The following is a 22796-nucleotide window of genomic DNA, read 5'->3' as shown; positions in this document are numbered from 1 at the left end:
AAGAGGCTGAGGCAGGAGAATTGCCTGAACCCGGGAGGCGGAGGTTGCGGTGAGCCGAGATCACGCCATTGCACTCCAGCCTGGGCAACAAGAGCGAAACTCCGTCTCAAAAAAAAAAAAAAAAAAAAAAAAAAAATTGACCGCATTTCTCTTCATCAAAGGTGATGCTGTATAGCAAAACTTAGTTTCTGTGGAGGACAGGCAATTTTGAGCTTGTGACTATTAAAGTGATGAGGAGGAAGAGGGACTAAAAAGCGTCCTTGCGTAAGAAGACGAAGCCAGCTGTGAAACATTCCCTGAGATTACAGGGGCCCTCCATAGCTATGAGTGCCTGAATCACCTCGAACCTCTTCCTATTCCAATCCATCTGTCACCTGTCTCCAGGCTAATCCTTCTAATCTGAACAGCTGCTCGGAGACATCATGCCTCGCCTCGCCTTCAGTGAGTCCCCAAGGCCTCCAAAAATGTCAGTTACGCCCTGGCCTGGACTTTATATTGTGCAAGAATCTGGCTGCCTCTGACAGTTAATCTTGCTGTATTCCAACAGAAATCTGTCACTCCAGTGCATGCACTGCTTTCTATTTGCCCACCTTCACATCTTTACCTGCAATGGTCTCTATTTTCTTCACCTGCAATATCTCCCTCTACCCGCTTTTCAACCACCAATTCCAATGCATGATGCAAAGAGTGTGATTTGGAATCAGAGAGATCTGGGTTAAATTCTAGCTCTACTACTTGCTCGCTGTGTGTTGTTGGGCAGGTGTCTCGCCTTCTCTCAACCTCAGGTTCCTCATCTATTTAATGAGAATACTCACGCCAGGTTCATGGTAGATGCTCAGTAAAGGTTAACTCTTTTTTCCTACATGTCTACCCAACTCCCATGCATCCTCCCAAACTCCTAAATCAACTAATTTCTATCATATGGGCCATAGCATAGGGTTTACATATGAGCATAAGGCTTATATTCAGTGTTGCAGATTCACCTCTATTCATTAAAGGTGTCATAAAGGAATCGACCAGGTCAGGAATATAGAGATCATAAGACATTCTTAAGTCAAAGCTCAGAGGCCGAGGCATATATTCATTCTCTGCCAGTGGCACACTGAAAATTCAGCCTCAGGGGAGTGGAACCCAATAGGAGTACTTGGAAAATAGCCAAGCAGTTCACGGATGGAAAATTATAGCATTGCCATGACTCACTGCTAGATAGTTGAAGGAGTTCCTGAATAACATTTTCTTTTTTTTGTAATTCCCAAGAAATTTACAAAAGACACCAATTAGCAGATTCAGTTCCATGGCACTTGAAGCTTAATTTTTTTTTTTAAGGCAGATACATTAGACATGCTTGCAATGCCTCTGCCCCTTCTAAAAACATTGCTCCACCAACAGATGCTTAATTCGCCAGATAATTTGCCATGTGATGAAACCCCTCTTTGGCCATATCTCATTGGTACAAGGTAGGCACCTGACCAAAGGGCAGCCATTCCCATAGGCTGGACAGTAACTATGAGCTATGTCCTAGTGCAAGAAAGATGAGTTGAGCCAATCATGTTCTCTGTCTTTCAAGAACTAAAACTAGGAAACACAGAAGGAATGAGCCCACAGCAACAAGAACAGAAACTGCAAGGATGCTGTGATATTATAAAAAATATATTTGATTTTTGTCTCGTTTTCTGATGTACAGCTCCTAACATCCTTGAAATCTCCAAAGTTGATAAGAGTATCTTTTGTATGCAAATGAGATGACTGGTGGCTGGCAGCCATAGGTTGATTCAGGATGGGGGCTGATCCCATGAAAGACCAAGGGAGGATTATAGGGTTGGGATGTTCAGCCCCATTCTCTAACCTCTGGGGAGGCTGAAGTTTAAGTTGATCATCAATGGCCATTGATTTTGTCAATCATGCCTAAATGAAGCTTTCCTAAAACCTCAAAGTGCTGGGTTTATGGAACTTCCAGATAGCTGCACCTCCAGGGGAAGGTTCCTGGAGTGTGGCTCGCCTGGGGAGGGCTTGGAAGCTCCTTGCCTCTTCCCACATACTTTGCCCTATGCCTCTCTTTCATCTGGCTTTTATCTATATTTTTTGTAACACCTTTTAAGATAAACCAGTAAACCTAAGTGTTTCCCTGAGTTCTGTGAGCCACTCTAGCAAATTAATCAAACCTGAGGAGGGGATTGTGGGATCCCTGATTTATAGCTGGCTGGTCAGAGCACAGGTGAAACAACCTGGGACTTGTGATTGTCATTGGAAGTGGGGGCAGTCTTGTGGGACCTGACCCCTTCTCCAGGTAGACAGTGTCAGAACTGAATTGAATTAGAGGACACCTAGCTGGTGTCTGCTGCAGAACTTATTGCTTGCTTGAGGTTGAGAAGATACACCCACACGTTTGTTCACAGAAGCATTGTATGTTGTAAGAGCATAGTGGGAGAAACAGAGTTTGGTTTTTTCCTACATCCTTAGAGATGCCCTGAGGGAGAGTCTGGGACATAGCAAGCAAAATTCTGAGTAAGTCACAGTTCAGAACCCTCTGACAAGCAGGATAAGCCAGGCAGTAGAGAGGAGATCTGAGCAGAAGCGCAAGGAAGGACAAGAAGCCGTGAGAAAGCAATGGAGACAGCAGTGGGTCCCCGGAGCTGACCAGTTTCTCAGGCGGCCTCAGTCCCCAAAGCTATCTCAGTTCCTGCAGTAAAACCCCCTTGTCTCAAGCTCACTTACAGCAGTATTCCTTAAAAACAAAAGAACCCAACTTACTTAGGAGGAAAAGAGTGACATATTTTACTACAAGAAAATGAAATACAACTATTCTGAACACACGCACTATTACGCAAGTCACAAACCCAGCAGAATCAAAAAGGTTTATTTTCAATAAGATGTAAGGTGTAGGGTTAGACTATCTTAAAGGACAGACTGTTTTCTCAGAGTACTGAAAGAAGGAAGGCCTCTTAGGATTTCTGAGAGCAGCCACCAGAGTGTGAGACTTCAGGAATGTTTCCATCTGCTCCAAGAACTTTGGCCATCCCCAGCAGAAGATGCTAAAGTGACTTGGTAGAGCTCTCCTTGGCAACGAGAGGCAGTGCAACCTATGCCCCGGGATGGGCATGTTGCCTGCCAGCCCTGTGACCCTCATCGAGTCACTTCATCTCCTTGAGACTCAGTTCCTCCCTTGTGATAGGTGACCAGCAAAGTGACTTCTGGGATATGAATCTTCTAAATAAATGTCTTCTTCCAACCAGAGGAAAGGAGGCAGCCTCAAAGAAGAACGGCTGTGGACTAGGAGTCAGGAAAGCTGCATTTCAGCTCTGTCACTTGCTGGCTGGGCAAGCTGAGCAGCTGTCTGATCTGCCTTGGACTCACCCGCAAAACGACGAAGTTGATTTGTGTCTCATCAAAAGGGCATTTTCACTCCAAATTCTATGATTCTAAAACCTACTCTAAACATTCCTCAATCTATGATTCCAATGGCTCTTGACATCTGTATTTAAAATTCCTTACTGTGTTTTTTACCCCACCCTTGGCTGTGTAGAAAGAAGTCTGTACCACAATTTCTAGGATAACTTATTTCTTCCAATTTGTCCAGCTACAGACTAAGTATAAAAATGTAGGGGGAAAATCTGGTGTGAGTTTCACTCCAGCACTAGTTGGAACAGACATGTGGACTCTAATTTGGATTCCAAACAGTACAAGATCAGGGCTGGTTGCTGATGGAGAACTGTGAAGTCTAAATAGAAAGACAGACCAGGCCGCATTCAAAAGAAGAGATGTGTCTGCTTCCCAGAAAACGATAAATCCATAAATGGAAAGTGAAGGTGTGATTCCCAAAGCAATCCTGAGAAGCATTTTAAACGTCCTTCTCAAAAACAATTAAATGCACTGGTGGAAATCAGAAGTTCTGAGGTCCATAGACAAGGTGGTAGAGGCCAACAGAAAAAGCCAAGAACAAACATGGCTAGTTATGAAGGAAGTTCAATGTCCTGCAATTTCAGTAAAAACCTAAAGGCACAAATGATTCCAAGATACTGAAGGTCACTGACTTTCATTGTTTCACCAACATAGCAAACTCTTTAGTTAAATGAAGGTGCAAGACTCAACAGTAACGTTCTTTTCTGGTTTCTGTGGCATGAGACACCAAGAGCAGCAAAGCCTCTTGAGACACTCTGTACAAAGCGCCCCACACAGGAACCAGTGCAGGCACTGCACATTTCTGGGTGTAGCTGAAGATCACCTTGAAGAACTATGACACTCAGAAGGACAAGCACTTCCCCGGCAGCCTTTCGTCCACTCCCCGCCCCAGACCCTCCATGTGTGCCCTGGGGACCAACAACACTGTGCGGAAGCCAAGGCTGTGGCTATCACCACGGGAGCTTTGACGTCCTGAAGAGCATCCTCGGCCCCAGACTGAATACAGCTAGCAAATGCCCTACCCTGTCCATGCACAATGAAAACATGGTGGCCAGAGTTGATGAGGTGAAGTCCACAGTCAAGTTCCAGACGGAGGTGCTGTGTCTGGCCATGACCTTTGGCCATGTGAAGAGGACAGACGATGACCTTGTTTACAACATCCTTCTGGATGTTAGCTTCCTAGTGTCACTGCTCATGGTGAATTGGCAGATTGTCCAGGCTTTATACAACAAGAGTACCACGGGCAAGCCCGGCACCTGGACTAAGGCATGGCCTGGTAAGTCCTAGTGCCACCAAAAAACAAAAACAAAAACTAGTCAGCTCTACAGTAGCCTATTGTATCTGATTACTTTAGGTTAACTATCTCTCTGTGTGGTTGATCTAAAATAATCAGACACAGGCTGGGCGTGGTAGCTCACACCTGTAATCCCAGCACTTTGGGAGGCTGAGGTGGCCAGATCACTTGAGGTCAGGAGTTTGAGACCAGCCTGGTCAACACGGTGAAATGCTGTCTCTACAAAATACAAAAATCAGCCAGGTGTGGTGGCCTGTGCCTGTAATCTCAGCTACTTGGGAGGCTGAGGCAGGAGAATCACTTGAACCTGGGAGGTGGAGTTTGCAGTGAGCCGAGATTGTGCCGCTGAACTCCAGCCTGGGTGACAGAGCAAGATTCTGTCTCAAAAGTAAAATAAAATAAAATAATCAGATATAAAAGGCATGGACTAGTAATTCACAGATTATCTGTAGCAAGAAAGATGTGAAAAGGTGTTCAATTGCAATGGTCATTAAAATAACATTTAAAATGACCTTCGTTTTTTGCCCATAAGAGTGACAACAAATAAATAAATGGCATCCAGTGCTGGGAAGGGTGTAAGGAATTAGCCAATCCCATATACAGTAGGTAATAAAAAATTTTAAATAGCCATTGACCTAACAATATCAATCCTAGAAGTTAAACCTTGAAATATTCTTCTGTGGGTATTTACTTAATAATGTTGATTTGCTCTTAATAGCAAAAACTGGAAGCTACTCAAATTGGTAGTGGGTTGGCTAAACAAATTTTGTCCATCCAAATAATAGAGTACTATATGGCCCTTTTAAAAGGATGAATTATTAAATGCACTGATGTGGGAAGATTTCCACGTGGAAAAATAAGTTTTAGAAGATAATGCATAGTAGGATCTGATTTTCTTAAAAGGTATACACGTGTGCACACACACTCTAAAGGGTCCTTGCCGACCTCCATTCCTTGTAAATCACCACGCCCACCTCACACTTCGGATCCCAGCGCGACAGGGAACCTCCAGCTTCCCTGATGTGTCGTGCATTCTCTTAAGAACACATGCTCTCCATCTGCCTGGAGCCCTGACCTCCAGGCAGGCTCAATGCCTGCCTAATTCCAAGCCTTAATCCTATGTTACAGCAGGAATCTGGAAGAGTATACATCGAACTGTTAACATGTATGTTTCTGAGGCTCAGGTGTCAGGGTATTTTCACTTTCTGTTTCATACTTCCCTGAATTGTTTGAATTCCTAATAATGATAATAAATTGTAATTATATTCTGATTAGGAAAAAAGAACACTGCAACTATACAGACTACAACCGAAAAATAAAGAGATCAGAAGATCAGATTTTTGCCTCTTGTCCAAAACCATTGCTACATTCTGTCCTTCATAAATTTTTCCAGTTCCAGCTAGACAGCACCCATCTGTGAACTCACAGTCTCCAAATAAAGCCTGAAAGATCTAGGATAGAGCAAGTAAGACAGAGAGGAAAAGGAGGAGATGACTTGCCAGTGATTTAAAAAGACAGCGCTTACTTCCAAATTTGAGGTTAGGAGACTTGAGTATTTTCAGTATGATGGAATGAAAGCCCAGGCTTTGGTTCATTGCCCAGCTTCTCAGAGAAGCTAAAGAGAAATAACTTCACTAGAATCCTAGATACATTGTTTTAATTTACTTTATATTATTTAGCACCTCATACCAAAAAGAATTTCAAAGAATGTCCTTTTGTTAATTATAAAATAAATCAAAACTCTACCACTTAATTGATTTTAGGAAAACAGAGTATATTTGAAAAACCTTAGGTATCAGAACATTGCAGTTATAATCTAATGGTAACAAGTAGTGTTCATGTTAGCACATCCCCTCCTAAATACAATAAGTTCTTCTTTACTTTCTTCCCCTCTGTCACCTGCTGACCTCCCCAGTCTCCATCCAACGAGGCTCTGGGCTCCATCTTTCCTAAGTGCCTCTCAAATCCATCCATGGCCGCTGCTCTACCTTGGGTGCACGTCCTCTCTCTCCTAGACCACTGCCACACCTGGTCTCCTTTGCCCTAGTGGTCTATTCTCCACATTGCCGCTACACCAATCTTAAAGTTCAAAATGTGAACATGTTCTTTCTCTGCTTTAACCCTTTTGGTGTCTCCCAGCGCTCACAAGACAAAGTCTGAACTCTGAGTCTAGGATAAGGCTTAAGATGGCTTTCTTATTAGGCACTACCTTGGTTAGATCAGTGATTCTCAACCCTGAGGTTTAAAAACATTTGCTTTTAATGCCAATGCATTTTGAAAACTCATCCCAGATGATTCGACCCCAAGTGGCCAGATGCCTTTAGTGTGAGAAATGCTGATGAGGGACAAGATGCTGTGTGAAGCCAAAAAGAAGGCAAGTAAGAGGTCCAGAAGTAGATGCAGCCTGGAGTTTGGCATTAATCAAAGCTGGCTTTCTAGTCTGGGTTAAGCCTTTGTTCCTAGGATTTGCACCAAATAAGACTCATTTCATCTCATCCCCTGGGCCAGGAGGAGGATGCTGGTGACATGCTCTAGTCAGGGACTCTTTGAAAAAACAATTTAAATATTGAATCTGCTCTGCTGTAAATAATGCATCAACTTATTTAAAAAAGTGAATATTTAATAAGCTGCAGTGCAGCAATTTGAATGTGGAATTAATCTGCTTATAAAATTCACAAGGGAAAAACCAATTCATATAAATTCCTATAAAGTTTCCATCACTTCTCCAAACATTCCTATATACCAGTTGTGCAAACACATACTGTGGTTGTAACAGGGGCAGGGGCAGGAATTAGGTACTATAGTTTGCTTTTATATAGTTTCTCATTTCACTTATTTTTTCTTTGCCTTCACACAGGACTGAAAAATGAGTCCAAACAGAATACTTCTATTGAGTATTTATTTATTTATTTATTGAGATGGGCCAGGCTACAGTGCAGTGACATGATCTCGGCTCACTACAACCTCCACCTCCCTGGTTCAAATGATTTTCTTACCTCAGCCTCCCAAGTAACTGGGATTACAGGTGCACACCACCTCACCAGGCGAATTTTTGTATTTTGGGAAAGACAGGGTTTTACCATGCTGATCAGGCTGGTCTTGAACTCGTGACCTCAGGTGATCCACCTGTCTTTGTCTCCCAAAGTTCTGGGATTATAGGCATGAGCCACCATGCCCGGTCTTCTGTTGAATATTTTAAAAAGTACTTGAGAGAGACCAGTGACTCTTAGGTAACTGGGCATTCTAATTTCTTTTCTTTTCTTTTCTTTTTTTTTGGGATGGAGTCTTGCTCTGTCACTAGGCTGGAGTACAGTGGTGCAATCTCAGCTCACTGCAACCTCCAACCCCTGGGTTCAAGCGATTCTTCCACCTCAGCCTCCTGAGTAGCTAGGACCACAGGCGCGTGCCACCATGCCCGGCTAATTTTTTTTTTTGTATTTTTAGTAGAGACGGGGTTTCATGGTGTTGGCTAAGATGGTCTCGATCTCTTGACCTTGTGATCTGCCTGCCTCGGCCTCCCAAAGTGCTGGGATTACAGGCATGAGCCACCACACCTGGCCTCTAATTTCTAAGTCTTATTACAAGGGTCTTTTCATTTATTTTTATACTAATTATGTATCATTGTTATTATTATCCTTGAACTAGACAGACCTGCATTTAAATACCTGAGAGTTTAAAAATCCCTGAGAATTACTAGTTGGGTTACTAGTTGGGTTTGAAATCCCTGATAGTTACTAGTTGGGTGACTCTGATCAATTGACTTACCCTCACCAAGCCTCTAGTTCTCTTTTTATTGTCTGTGTAAGGTAAGTATGCAAGACTTCTCAAAAACAAGCTAGACACCGAATGCATGTCAGTCCTTCTCTCTTTCCTCCCTCCCCACTCCCCGTCACACACTGTAGCATAGCCATTGTGCTGTATTTGTGCAGTTGATGATCTCCTGTTAGTCTAGAACTGAAATGTATTTTCTTGCAGTTATGTACTCCTTGATAATGTCAATTCAGAAGGAAACATTGGTCCCAGTGTAGTACAAGGGTGTACTGTAGCACAGGAGAGCTGCTGCTTGGCTGTCAAGAGGCCATTCTAGGTGATTTATCCTGTAGGGATTCACAAGGGTTCAAGATATTCTGTCAGCCATCCAGACATAGGACTTTGTTTGTGCTATATACAGATGAAGGGTCTCTCCTTTTGGGGAGTATGTATGTCAACCAAGGATACAGAGACTGATATATACAAACCAGAATGCTGATTCTTTTAATGTATGATGAAAAATATACCATTGCTGGTGAGAGGGTGGGCAGTGGTGGGGGTAGGGTGAGACAATTTATTAGAGGTACAAACCAAGGGAAATTAGCTCCACAGTGTCAATGCTTAGGTGACCCTGACAGACCTCTCTCTCTCTCTCTCTCTCTCTCTCACACACACACACACACACACACACACACACACACGCACGCACATACACGGTTTTATTTTCTATGTTCTAGTCTGTGCTTTTCTGTTCATGCATCTTTCTCCAACTAAAGTCCTATAGCATTGCAGCCTATTGCCTTGAGTTCTCCTTGGTTGATCTCCTGGGTGTCCCAACGCTCAGATCATCCTGTCACACCCATGTGGGTTTACTGCCTGGTTTATGTGGGGATGCTTCTTTCCTGCCTGCCGTTTCTCTCTTTGTGAGTGAAGATCAATTGCTGTAATGGCCTGACCTTTCTTTCTCTCCCACTTTCACTCAATTTGCTTCTCTTTAAGTCCCCAGGAAGATGGAGTGGCTTCTCTCCTTGGTAAATTTGGGAAAAATAAACTGGATGTACAAAGATCAGCTTTCACCTCTAAAGTTCCATTCTCCTTTTCTATGTTTACAAGGGTAACCAGCCTCTCTGATGACTGATTTAAATCTTTATTCTGATAGGACAGTATGTTCTATCAGCTCTCCCAGATTTTATATACCTGGGAATTATTTGTCTTTTTAAGCTCCCCCAGTGCCTCTCGGCTCTGAGTTAAAATCTGTTGCTTTCAAAGCTTAATTGTCAGACGCCATTCATTAAAAAAATACTAATCAGTACAGACACTGTCCTGAGTTTGGGAAATAAAAAGAGAAACAACATGAACCCGGTCTAGCCCTCACAGGGTTTGTGTTTTCATTTCATTATCTGGTCTTAGTTTTGCATTCTTTCCTGGGGAAAGCCTGAACAGTATCTCCTAACCACAGCACATTTTTGATGGTAGAAAGAGCTCTGGACCTTTGAGTCAGGCAGATCTGGATGGAATTCTAGCTCAGCCACTCACTAGCTGTATGTCAGTAGGGAGCCAATGAATCGCTCTGAGCCTTAGTTGTCTTAAAAGTTAAATTGGTATGTAGTTAAAGTACATGATGGTTGTCGTGAGAACAAAATGAAATAGGGCATGGATAAAGTCTTAGCAGAGAACTTGGAACTGGTAGGCACCTCATAAATGTAAGAAGACACTTACTAATGTAATAAATGTACAATACACTAGCCTCTGTGCTACCTTCCCCACCCCTCAACTTAAGCTTCTTGTGAGCTGGAATCATGTCTTATACTTCCTAAAGTCATAGTAGAAACTCAATAAATGTGTCAATTTAACTGATTAGTTAAATGAGATTCACAATAGGATCTTTTCTTAATCCGCCTTCTATTTTTTCAGTGGTGACAAACATGGCTGGTTTTCTCCCCCAAAGCTATGTAACTAAGTAGCTGTTGTAAAATATGTCTTTTAATAGCTTCATGCCTAATTTTCTGTTTCAAATATAAGTCTTCATAAAATAATAGTAATTCTTAGCTGTGACCTTGACTAAATCTTCACTAATGTATAAATAATTTTATTGTTAAAAATTAAGAAAATTTAAACTGGTTATTTTAATACTTTTATTTATGTGTTATAAGAAATCATACTGATTATGTATTTGAATGGAATGAATTATGTATTTGAATGGAACTCTTCATGTCCGTTGACACAAAGAGTTGAAAAAAAGGTTAAGATATTTTCCTTAAGATTTTTTAGTACAGATGTTCCAATGATCCTGGAATTCTCATTGTTTCAAATAAAATGATGAGGTCATTGTGAAAACATCTGAGCTGAGAGAGCAGAGTCATGCTTTTGCATCCTATTCTGTTGAACCGCACTCTGATCTTTACCTTACCACAAAAATCAGCTATCGCACCTTCAAGCTGACGGAAAGCTCACCTAAGCCACACCCTTGTGTCAAAACTGGCTGTTTTCGGCATCCTGGCTTCCTTGCTGTTGACTTAGAAGTTTACTTATTAGATTTTTATTGGAAGAGTTAGCAAATTTTAGACTATTGGCAAATTGTCCGGTAAAATTAGGTTGATGGTGTTAAGAATGTTAAAGCAAATTTTGCAGGTGATAACATACTGATGGTATGGTAGGAATTGGGAACTGGTTTCTAGGCCTCTTGGGGTTTCAGTGAATGCTTGAAGCGCTAATGGTCCACACCCATATGGAATTTTCAGTCAAGTGGGGGAGGTAGACAATAAGCACATAATTATAGATAATATATGTTAAAAGAAAAGTGAATAGGAAAGGAAGCTGTAAGGAAAATAAGGAGAGGTTAGCTTCAGTAGTTGGTCAGGGGAGGACCTGCTGAGGAGTCTGAATTGAAGAAAGAGAAGGAGTTAGTCCAGGAAGACCTGGGGGGATGATGCCTCAGGCAGAGGAGAGCAAGGCAGAGGCTGTGCAGGACAAGCTTGGCACAGTCTCAGAAGCATGGCTCAGCTGGGCTGGCTGGAGGACAGGGAGGACAACACCCAGCACCAAGGTCTATTTTATTCCAAGTGCAGTGGAAAGCCAGTGAGGGGTTCGTAAACCAAGTCGGGTTTGGAACTGATTTGCATTTTTAAATAATAGTTCTGTATTTGATGTGGAGAACATTGTAGTGGGGCCCGCATGGAAGCAGGGAGACCAGTTAGGAGACAAAGCAGTAGTCCAGTGAGAGACGATGGTGGCTTCTATAAGGCTGGTGGTGGTGGCCCTCAGGAAGAAAGGTGGTGTAAATCTAAAGACACATACCGGCCGGGCGCGGTGACTCATGCCTGTAATCCTAGCACTTTCGGAGGCCGAGGTGGGTGGATCACCTGAGTTCAGGAGTTCAAGACCAGCCTAGCCATCATGGTGAAACCCCATCTTTATAAAAAATAAAAATATAAATAAATAAATAATAATAATAAATAAATAAAGATGCATACCTAAAAATGTTTCCTAGTTAGATCACTGCTTTCTTAAAATAATGAGAACTGAGTGTCTTACAGGCGTTGTCCTCAAAAAACACACTGACATTACAAAACAATGTCTCATTTCCATATAAATGCATAGATTTGACAGATATTTTCCATGGAATCCTCACATCTGAGCAGAAGAGAGCACTCATACCAGCCATTAGCATAGGAACTCAGAGATGGTGACTGATCCTCCTGCCAAGCAAACTGCTGTTCTTCGTGATTGGTAGAGGCTGCCATGCGGGCAACATGCTATGCACAACTGTCTTAAAATTGGCTGGGGCATTGGGTGTGTGTGGGAGGTGTCTATTATTAAAGGTATATTGGGAAGCAATTCTCTTATCTCAGCCTCCTGAGTAGCTGAGATTATAGGCACCTGCCACCATGCCTGGGTAATTTTTTGTATTTTTAGTAGAGACAACGTTTCATTGTTGACCAGGCTGGTCTCGAACTCCTGACTTCCTTTTCTTCTTATAAGAAGAGACAGCAGAGAGCTTGCTTTGTCTCTCTACCATATGAGGACATGGCAAGAAGGTGGCCATCTGCAAGCCAGGAAGAGAGCCTGTACTAGAACCCAAATTGGCCAGCATCTTGATCTTGGACTTCCCAGCATCTAGAATTGTGAGAAATACATTTCTGTTGTTTAAGCCCCCCAGTCTATGGTATTTTGTAAAGATAGCACAAGCAGACTGTGAGAAGCCAAGTCCCTTCCTCTGTCTGCTTGTAACTTGCAAATGGGAGGGAGAAGAATGTTTTAGCCTTAAACCAACTTTAGAGTTTCAGTGATTATATAAATCTGAATATTTTTTCTTACCGAATTGAGATCATAACTTGTTATATTTTATTCCTAGAGAGTAACCAGAAATAGCATGGAATTGTTCGAGTCGTCTTCCAGGAACTGGAGAAGAACTAGCCTGAAGAGTTAATTTAGGGTCAGTGGGGGCAGAAGATAAAGTTGCTTGATGATTACATCCTAAGAATTGTTATTGTTCAGCATATTGATTATAAATTAGCCTCCCAAATCAACACGCCATGTTTTATACTAGAGATACTCAGATATCCTAAAGGAGATAGAGTGACTCCAGGCCCCTTAGAAATGACTGTACCTGGCAGAGCATGCCAACTGGAACCAGACTGGCCCATCATGAAAACAAAGGAAAATGGAAAAGCCAGCTGGCTGGCTGCACTTTTGGAGACATTCATTATCAGATTTCTTTCCATTTCCAAATGCACAAAAGATCTCTCAAGACATGGGGGAAATTAATGTTTGTGAGTGCTCGAGTCTATGCAAACCACAGCATTTAAGCTGGAGTTGTTTAATGAATCATAGCCTAACTTCCTCTGTTGCTCATGGCTACTTTGTTGTTGTTTCAAATGTCTGCCAAACAAAGGGTTATATAACTTTTTACCTTGCCATGGTAGAGCATATTTAGTAGGTGATGAGTAAGCTGCCTCAGCTGTGCAGCACAGAGCCCAGTTATAACCTACGTGCAACTGGCATTTGTGTAGATAGTCTGACAAGAAAATTTAATTTCACTACGATTACTTAAAGCCGAACAAGGAGATTCTGTCTGTTAGCCACTTCTGGTTTGGTTTCTTCAGCTATTCTGGCCTCTTTCCCAGGTGGATAATTCTCATTACTAAAATAGTGCAGCTCTAAGGCAGGTCACATGATGTTTGAATGGAGTCAGGGCAGATGGCAAACATTTTTGACCTTCTATCAACATGGAACCAGAGTAGGTTAATATCCTCTTAGTGGCAAGAAGACCAGTCTGGTAAGTAAGAGGACCCAGATTTTGATGAAAAAAGTTAACACTGATAAAGGCAAAATACGAGGCCTCTTTTTACTTCTTATCTTTAAATCTTTTAATTGAATGAACAAAGTGACACCATTCTTTAAAGTTTAAGAGAACATTTCAAATGTATTTGTTTATTCAGGATTAGATTTTGAAGGCATTGACTAACATTGTCAAAATTTGGTACACCACTAAAGCAAATCAACATTCACTCGTAAACGTCTATTTGGAGTATAAGTTGCTCAGTTTTCATGCAAGGGTAAATGGCACCAGGTGATAACGTACTGTGTTTTGACCCTCTCCCTTGATGCTAGTTTGCCCAGAAATGAGTAAATGCCTAGCAAATTAAGGCGGCTCATAGGTTCAAAAGCTGATCAATAAAGCTAAAGATAAGCACTTAGCAAAGTTGAAGTAAGGAAATTGTCTGAGACGAATTTCTATACCATAAAATTCAGCTATTTCAAGTGCTCAATTCAATTTTTTTTTGCAGAATTGTGCAATCATCACCACCACCCAGTTTAACAACTTTTTCATTGCTTCAAAAAATTACTTCTTCATGCCCATTTGCAGTGAATCTCTACTCCACCCTCAGCCCCAGGCAACCACTAATCTAATCTCTGTCTCTATGGATTTCATATAAATGAAATACAATATGTATTCATGTGTACATCTGGCTTGTTTCAGCATAAAGTTTGGCTCTTATGAACAATTATTCAATGAGCATTTGCTTACAAGTCTTTTTGTAGATATTGGATTTTCTTTCTCTCGGATAGGTACTTCAGAGTGGAATTATTGGTTTGTACGGTGAGTTTATGTGTGACTTTTTTAAAAACTACCAAACCACTTTCCAAAGTAGCTGTACCATTTTTCATCCCCATCAGCAATGTTCCAATTGCTTCATATTCTCCCTAACATTCCTTATTGTCTATCTTTTCTATTTTAGCCATCCTAGTGTACAAAGTAGCAACTCATTGTGGTTTTACTTTGCATTTCTCTAGTGAGCAATTACATTCAACCTCTTTTCATATGCTTGTTAAACATTCGTATGTCTTCTTTGGGGAAATATTTATTTAGTCAAATTTTAAATTGTATTCTTTGTATTCTTGTATATTGAGTTATAAGAGTCCTTTATATGTTCTAAATTCAAGTCCTTTGTTAGATACATGATTTGCTAGTATTTTCTTTCAGCCTGTGACTTGTCTTGTTATTGACTTAGTGGAGTGTTTTGAAGAGCAGAAGTTTTTGATGGTGATGAAGTCCAATTTATCAATATTTATATTTTATGGATTGTGCTTTCAATGTGACTGACTTTTTTAAAAATAATGGTTCTATCATAAATGGGTGCATGGGAACATATGTCTCCTCTTCCTGCTTGGCTATATCCCTAAAATGGCCCAAAAGTATTCTACTAAAGAAAAATAGTGATAAGGGTGTTTTAGATAGGCACAGTCTCTAACAGATTGTTGACCTTGCTTTGAATAAAGGGGAGGAAAAAAATCCGAAAACACAGCAAGAAAGTTATTCTGAGAGAAAAGTTGCATTAAACCTAACATTAAATTAATATTAACAATTATTAACATTCTAGACAAGCAGGAAGAGAACAAGTGGTTAAAACTTAACATTGTTATTGCTTGAGCTCAGGAGTTCGAGACCACCCTGAGGAACATAGTTGGATCCTGTCTCAAAGAACAGTTGGATCCTGTTTCAATAAACAAAACACATAACATCATTGATTCCTTCTGGGGACAATACGTGAAAAAACAGTGGCCTTTGCTGTTTAAGGGGTGGGTCAGGTCTTAACTTCAGACGGGCCAAGGGGAGGGACTGGCAGTGCTTTCTTCCTTGTTATTCGCTCATCTCTTTCCTGACAGCACACAATGGGGCTGGTTAGTAGAGTGTAAAAGAGAGGAGAAAAAAGCCTAGCAATAGATAAAGAAAATAGCGATGTGAATAAGTTGGAGTCAGAAAACCCAGGCTTATATCCCAGCAGTAGCCCCAACTAGAGAAATTCCATCAGGACTGTGATCGCACAGTCATTGTTTCTTCCCCTTTAACATGCAAACAATAATTCCTCTTCATAGCAGAATCAGGTGGCGATGAAGTTGGGGGAGCTGCTTGCGAATGTGCCCGCTGCACTGCAGGAACCCAGAGGTCTCTACCACAAAGATCCAAAAAAGTTCTGGGCCAAAGCACCTCTAGGTGGGGCAAGAGTGTGCTAGCATGAGGTCCCAGAAGATTAGAGATTAAAATCACCATTCGCGGCAAAAGTCAACATTTCCTCTGAAAACCTGACGACGCTGAGAGAAAGAATCCCAGGCTCATCGGTCATCTAACATGGGGAGTGGAATACAGGAAAAGCTCTCTGAGAGACAGCAACCCCACAGATTTCTGTTTTATCTTATTAGAGGTGCAGGAGACCTTAAAGAATAACTGAAAGATAAACGATATCAGAGAACAAAGGAGAGCAGAAGAGTTTAGTTGAAATCTAAGCACTATCATTAAAAAGAGAAAAAAGCATGAAGAATTTTTATCAGCCAATTGAAGACATTGGTTTAGATAACCTCTGAGACTACTTCTTGTTTATGATTCCACTGCAAGGAAGAACTCTTCATAGAAGTAAGACTTTACTTGCCAGAAGGAGCATTTCCAGAAGACATTTTAAGGTGGTTGATAACATGGAGTTGCCCAAAAAATTTCCTTAAGAGGGAAAGTATTTTGAATGAAGTAAGAAAGCAAGTTTCCTGCCTTAAGACACATGCCAGTACTTAAAAATTCACATGTGGGGTGGGTGAGATGGTTCACTTCTAATCCCAGCACTTTGGGACGTCAAGGAGGGTGGATCACCCAAGGTCAGGAGTTTGAGACCAGCCTGGCCAACATGGTGAAACCCCGTCTCTACTAAAAATGCAAAAATTAGCTGGGTGTGGTAATGCGAGCCTGTAATCCCAGCTACTTGGGAGGCTGAGGCAGGAGAATTGTTTGAACCTGGAAGGCGGTTCAAAACTGGCTTGGCACAATTCCCCGAAACTCCCCCAGTTTCAGTCTCCCACTAGCTCTGTTCCCCTCTTCTTTTCAACGAGTAACTATTTATTGATGGAAAATTTAATAACCATAATCTTAGAGGAGTTTTAAAAAGCATTAGGTAAGGCTGGGTGTGGTTGCTCACACCTGTAATCTTAGCACTTTGGGAGGCTGAGGAGGGCGGATCACGAGGTCAAGAGATGTAGACCAGCCTAGCCAAAATAGTGAAATCCTGTCTCTACTAAAAATACAAAAAATTAGTTGGGTGTGGTGGTGCATGCTGGTAATTCCAGCTACTTGGGAGGCTGAGATAGGAGAATCGCTTGAACCCAGGAGGCAGAGGTTGCAGTGAGCCAAGATCATGCCTCTGCACTCCAGTCTGGTGACAGAGCAAGACTGCATCTCAAGAAAAAAAAAAGCATTAGGTGGAATTTTTTTTTTTTTCTTCTGAATAACTTAAAGGTGTTTTTAAGGAAAAGAAAGGGCTGGGCACAGTGTCTCATACCTGTAATCTTAGCACTTCGGGAGGCCAAGATAGGTGGATCTGTGAGTTCAGGAGTTCAAGACCAGCTCAGACAACATGGTGAGACCCTGATCTCTACACACACAAAAAAAAGAAAAAACAAAGTCGGGTGTGGTGGCACGTGCCTGTAGTCCCAGGTATGCTGGAAGCTGAGGTGGGAGGATCACCTGAGCCCAGAGAAGTCAAGGCTGCCAATGAGCCCTGATCACGTTACTGCACTTCAGCCTGGGTGACAGAGTGATGCCCTATTTCAAATAAACAAATACAGAAAAGAAAGATTTTTCATTGTAAAAATAATGTTATTGTTATAAAAACTTCAAGTTACAGAAAAATAAATATAAAATGAACTGCAAAAACATGCCATTCTCCTGTCAATTCTTACCTAAAACCATCCAATTCCCATATCTCAGAAATAACCACTGATTAAGCATATTTTCATAAAAAACTGAATAAACAGGACAAATTTTCTCAGATGTTTTTAAGGTATGTAAACCAAAAAGTATCTGAGACAGCTCTCAATCAATTTAGAAGTTTATTTTGCCAAGGTTAAGGACACTCCCAGAAGAAAAACAAACCCAGAATCACAGAAACGGTCGGTGGTCTGCGCCTTTCTCCAAAGATGAATTTGAGGGCTTCGTTATTTAAAGGGGAAAAGCAGGCTGGAGGGGAAAGAGGGGGGGTACGCTAATCCACATGTTGCAAGAGAAAAGGAGCAGGTAGGGGAACAGTCAGCTCTGTATTCCTCTGGTGCTCAGAAAATCGGCACCTTCCATAAGATAGGATGAAGGCAGAGTAGCTACCTGTGGAGATGTTTAACATGTTATCTACAGCCATCTGCTTAGGAAGAGAGGAAAGGCAGTTTCTTTTTTTTCTTTTTTTTTTTGAGACGGAGTTTCCCTCTTGTTACCCAGGCTGGAGTGCAATGGCGCGATCTCGGCTCACAGCAACCTCTGCCTCCTGGGTTCAGGCAATTCTCCTGCCTCAGCCTCCTGAGTAGCTGGGATTACAGGCATGCGCCACCATGCCCAGGTGATTTTTTGTATTTTTAGTAGAGACGGGGTTTCACCATGTTGACCAGGATGGTCTCGATCTCTTGACCTAGTGATCCACCCGCCTCGGCCTCCCAAAGTGCTGGGATTGCAGGCTTGAGCCACTGCGCCGGGACTGAAAGGCAGTTTCTTGCATGACTCAGCTTCTGGCTTCATTTTTTGCCTTTGGCATAGTGAACTGGGGTCCTGACTTTTTTTTTCTTCCTTTCATGTAAAAAATGAAGGTTGGAGAAAAAGAATTAGCTTTTGTTTTGCCCATTTTAAATTGGCAGGAAGGAATCATACCTACATACGACGGATTCAAAGCTAGAAATATGCTTACAGAATGGGTAGCAAAAAGAATGAGACAAGTTTTTTCTGTTTTTTGTTTGTTTGTTTTTTAATTCTGAGAGAAAAATGTACCCATAGAGAGGAATTCAACTTGGGGGGAAACTAAGAAAAGATTCAGTATTACCAGGTTTTAAGAATTGAAACTTCCAGGGAGAAGTAGAGACAGAATGTGGTTGACACACCATGGGAATGTGAAGGGAGGGCTTCAGCCAGAGGGTGACAAGTGTCCCCCATGGCTGGCAGTGGGAATGAAGAGAGGTGGCCTTGATTGCTGGGTGCTGAATGTTAAGCACTCAGGCATGACCCATTTAGTGGACAGACAAAGGAATGGTGGGATAGACTGAAACCCAATGGTGGGATAGACTGAAAATATGAAGCAGACGGTAGAAGGCATGATATAAGAAAAGGGTCATGAATGACTCCAATGATACATTGTCTTTTTTTGATAATTAAAGAAGATGACGCTATTTCAAGGGTCTGGCTAAGAAGATGAGAACCACTGATGTTTACTAAGTGCTATCATCTGTGAAATTGCTTCTGTTTTAGTTTATGGTTATAATTGTTTGCAGAACCTTCTAACAATTGCAACCAGCCTTCTTAGAATTTATTTTTTTTTCTTTCAAAAATAGCCACTGTATTTTTGAAGATCTTTGTGTTGTGATTAAAGTCCTAAGGGCACTGTACATGAGAAGATAAGATCCTACATAAGCTTTTAAAGGACAAATTTGGAGTTTAAGCCCATTTAGGAAAGAGAGAAAAATCCTCCTTAAGGGGAAGTGGGAAGAAAAATGAGGAACAAAACTGTAAAAGAGGTAGACTGGAGATGTTTATGTTCACTAACTGTTATCGGTTTCTGAGTGTGGTGTGAAAAAAAGTTAATAGATGATGATTGACTAGGAAGTGGTAAAATGGAGAGAAAAGAATGCATTCTTCAAAATGGGGTTATGCTATTTTTGTTATTGTTGTTAGGCAGTTATTCATTGAACTAGTTTTTCATATTTTGATTTTTAAAGTATAGGAATTATGAAGATAGAGTAAATGATATTTGGGAAAATCTAATGCTTGCTTTGTCATTTTAGAACTTCTTTTGTAGCAATTTTTCCACCAGAATATATTGCCTTGTTAAGTTGAAATCTGATTAAAATCTGCAGAAAAATCCACAACCAGTATTTTCTCTAGTTATCTATGCGATAACAATTACTGGATAACTAGAAAAAAATACTGGTTGGTGCTCAACTGTTGAGCAGCAAAGACTTAAAGGGAGGAATTCAGAGCAAGCATTTTTTCAAGTGGGCAGAGGTAAGGCAAAGTAGCAGAGAGGATGCCTAATGTGAAGTGCTGGGAAATAATGTGGCAAAACAAGCCGTTTGCGCCTCCAGTCCTCAGGAGTGGTTTGTACTCAGACTATCAGAATGGCAAAGTTGGAACTACCCTGTTCAAAACCACATACTTATTTACTACCTGCTAAAAGATGAAAAGGCCTACTTACATTTCAGTCTGTTGACTATCAACAGCCCCTGTTAGGACTGTGATTCTTTTGATTGTAAGGAACGGTGTGGTCACATGCTAATGCAGGAAAAGGACCAGGCTGAAAACCCAGGGGAATCAGATCGCTAGGATGTGGGGAGGGTGAGAGCCAGAGCGGCCTTGGGCTCTGGCTAAATCGCCTCCTCTGTCCTCTTGCTCTCTCTTCCTTTCACTCCCATTTCCTTCCCACCTTTCCCTTCCCCCTTCTCTCCGTTCTTGGCAACTCTCCTTTACTCTCTCTACTCAGCTGGTCCAAAATGGCTTCCTCTGGTTATCCTACCTTGTCTCCCTCTTTTCCTTGAATTTACATAGCACTTCATTGTCAACTCCGGACTGTTCTCCCTCTTCTTACCCTGACTAGGTCCCGTCTATTCGTTTAGCGTGTCCTCTGGTACTACCTCTCCCAGGTAGCTTCTGTTGATCCCCTAAGGCTGAGATAAGTGTCCCACCTGTGAGATCCCAGGATTACAGTTGCTAACCATGCCATCCTGGGTATTTCCACTCTGTATTGAATGGCCTGACCCCTTGTCCCTTCCCACACTGCACCATGAGGCCGTTGAAGGCAGGGATGAAATCCCCTTGCAAAAATTATAACAGTGAGAAAACTATGACAGTGAAAGAGATCTGATCTAACCAACCTCCATCTTACCTTTAACCTCCAAACTGCCCTTGGTCATTCTTGGCTTGGGCCAAGTTAATTTTGGGAGAAATTTAGTTTATAGCTTAAATGATAACTGCCCTTCCCCAAACTAAAGTGCCTTTGCAAAATTAATGGAAGACTACCAGGTTGGAGAATGAGAGGAGCCTGAATTCTGCTAATATATAGGCATAAAAGATTACCAGCAATTATTCTGGAGGTCGCAAGGTTTGCAACTTCCCCTAACTATTCCTGCAGATAACATCATGATTACGGAACGTAAGATTGGCCTTTTGAGATGTCTTTTCAGGCTTTTGCATTTCTGCAAATGTCCCCATCCAGATCCACAACTTTTAACTTAACTGCTCCTATAGCTCCCATCCAGAAGTGGACTCAGTATGCAGGGACTATTTTTCACACTCCTATAATTGCATCCCCAAACAATCAGCAGTACCAATTCCCCTGCCGACCAAATAATCCTTATAAAACCCTAGCCTCTGAATTTTAGGAGAAACTGATTTGAGTAATAAAACTCCCGTCTCCCAGTCAGCTAGCTCTGTGTGAATTAAACTATTTCTCTATTGTAATTCCCCTGTCTTGACAAATTGGCTTTATCTGGGCAGCAGGCAAGGAGAACCTGTCGGGCAGTTACAGGAAGTGTTTCTTGTTTTCCCAGAACTTTATACAGAGTATGAAAGTATCTATGAATGGTATGCCCTAGGGTTGTGCAGTGGCCCCCTGACCAGAATCTCATTGGACATTTATTGAATGAATGAATGAATGAATGAGTAAATCTATCACTCACATTTCTGAATTACACAGAAATTGTACTGTCACAGTAGCTATTCTTCTGTATTTGTCTTCCTCATTATGGTATGCATCAGATTTGCTTATTCTAGAGTTTAATTTCAGAATTCTATACTGCAGACCAGGCATGATGGCTCATGCCTGTAATCCCAGCACTTTGGGAGGTCGAGGCAGGCAAGTTGCTTGAGTCCAAGAGTTTAAGACCAGCCTGGGCAACATGGCAAGACCCCATCTCCACACAAAAAATACAAAAAACTAGCCTGGTATGGTGACATACACCTGTAGTCCCAGCTACTCAGGAGGCTGAGGTGGGAGAATCGTTTGAGCTTGGTAGGTGGAGGTTACCATGAGCCAAGATCATGTTACCACACCCCAGCCTTGGCAACACAGCAAGACCCCGTCTCAAAAATAAAATTTATTTAAAAAAAAGAATTATATAGTGCAAATTAGTACAGGCCTAGCATTAAGTAAAATTGGGCTGATACCAATAAAGAAGAACCCTGACTTATTTCTTGTCTTGGATTCCTTGATTGAGAATTTCAGTAGCTGATGTATCTCAGCTGGCTAAGAAATAGCCTACTTTCAGGGAAATGGCTCAAGATAAGTGGTTTTGTTAATATCCAGGAGATAAGCTCTGCTTTAGATGTCAAATGACTGAACTACTTCGTATTCCTCCTAAAAACTTTCACCCTCAACTGGAGAAATTCGTTATGTAAAGAAAATGTGTTCATGTTCTCACCAGGCTTATAAACTCTTGCTTTGCATCTTCAGCTAGACTTGAGAAATTGATTCTAATGTTCCTGATTTGATTTCACCATGGTCTCTGAATGCCACAAATTCACCCTGTCCACAATGCGAAAATGATCTATTTCACAGTTACTGCTTTATTCAAGAGTTCATTACTATGCACTTCAATCCAAGCTCATACTGACCTGCAAAAGGTGGGTGAAGAGGTGGTTTTGACCCCTGAAGTATTTTGCAGTCTAGCATAGGCAAACCTATTCAAGGTCTTTGCCAGTAGCACCAGATCTGACTCTGAGTTCAGGTGTCACATTCCCAGTGGGACTTATTATGAAGTCTTGGGATACCAACATCAAGAAAAATCATCCTCCGTCTCCAGTAAGTAGAGGGGGATAAACTCCATTTCTTAGATGAGAAAG

At 41.6% G+C, this 22796-nt stretch overlaps 1 pseudogene; it reads left to right on the top strand.

Annotated features, from left to right (window-relative positions):
- LOC116557468 overlaps positions 1 to 4686 on the top strand; it is a 7497-nt pseudogene extending 2811 nt beyond the window's left edge.
- Positions 4687 to 22796: the final 18110 nt, after the last annotated feature.

Source organism: Sapajus apella, unplaced genomic scaffold (genome assembly GCF_009761245.1).
Source record: "Sapajus apella isolate SASKATOON/1434 unplaced genomic scaffold, GSC_monkey_1.0 scaffold1, whole genome shotgun sequence".
In the NCBI taxonomy this organism is placed as follows: Eukaryota; Metazoa; Chordata; class Mammalia; order Primates; family Cebidae; genus Sapajus; species Sapajus apella.
The sequence above is the reverse complement of the archived record's forward strand: the minus strand, read 5'-3'. Positions and strand labels throughout refer to the sequence as shown.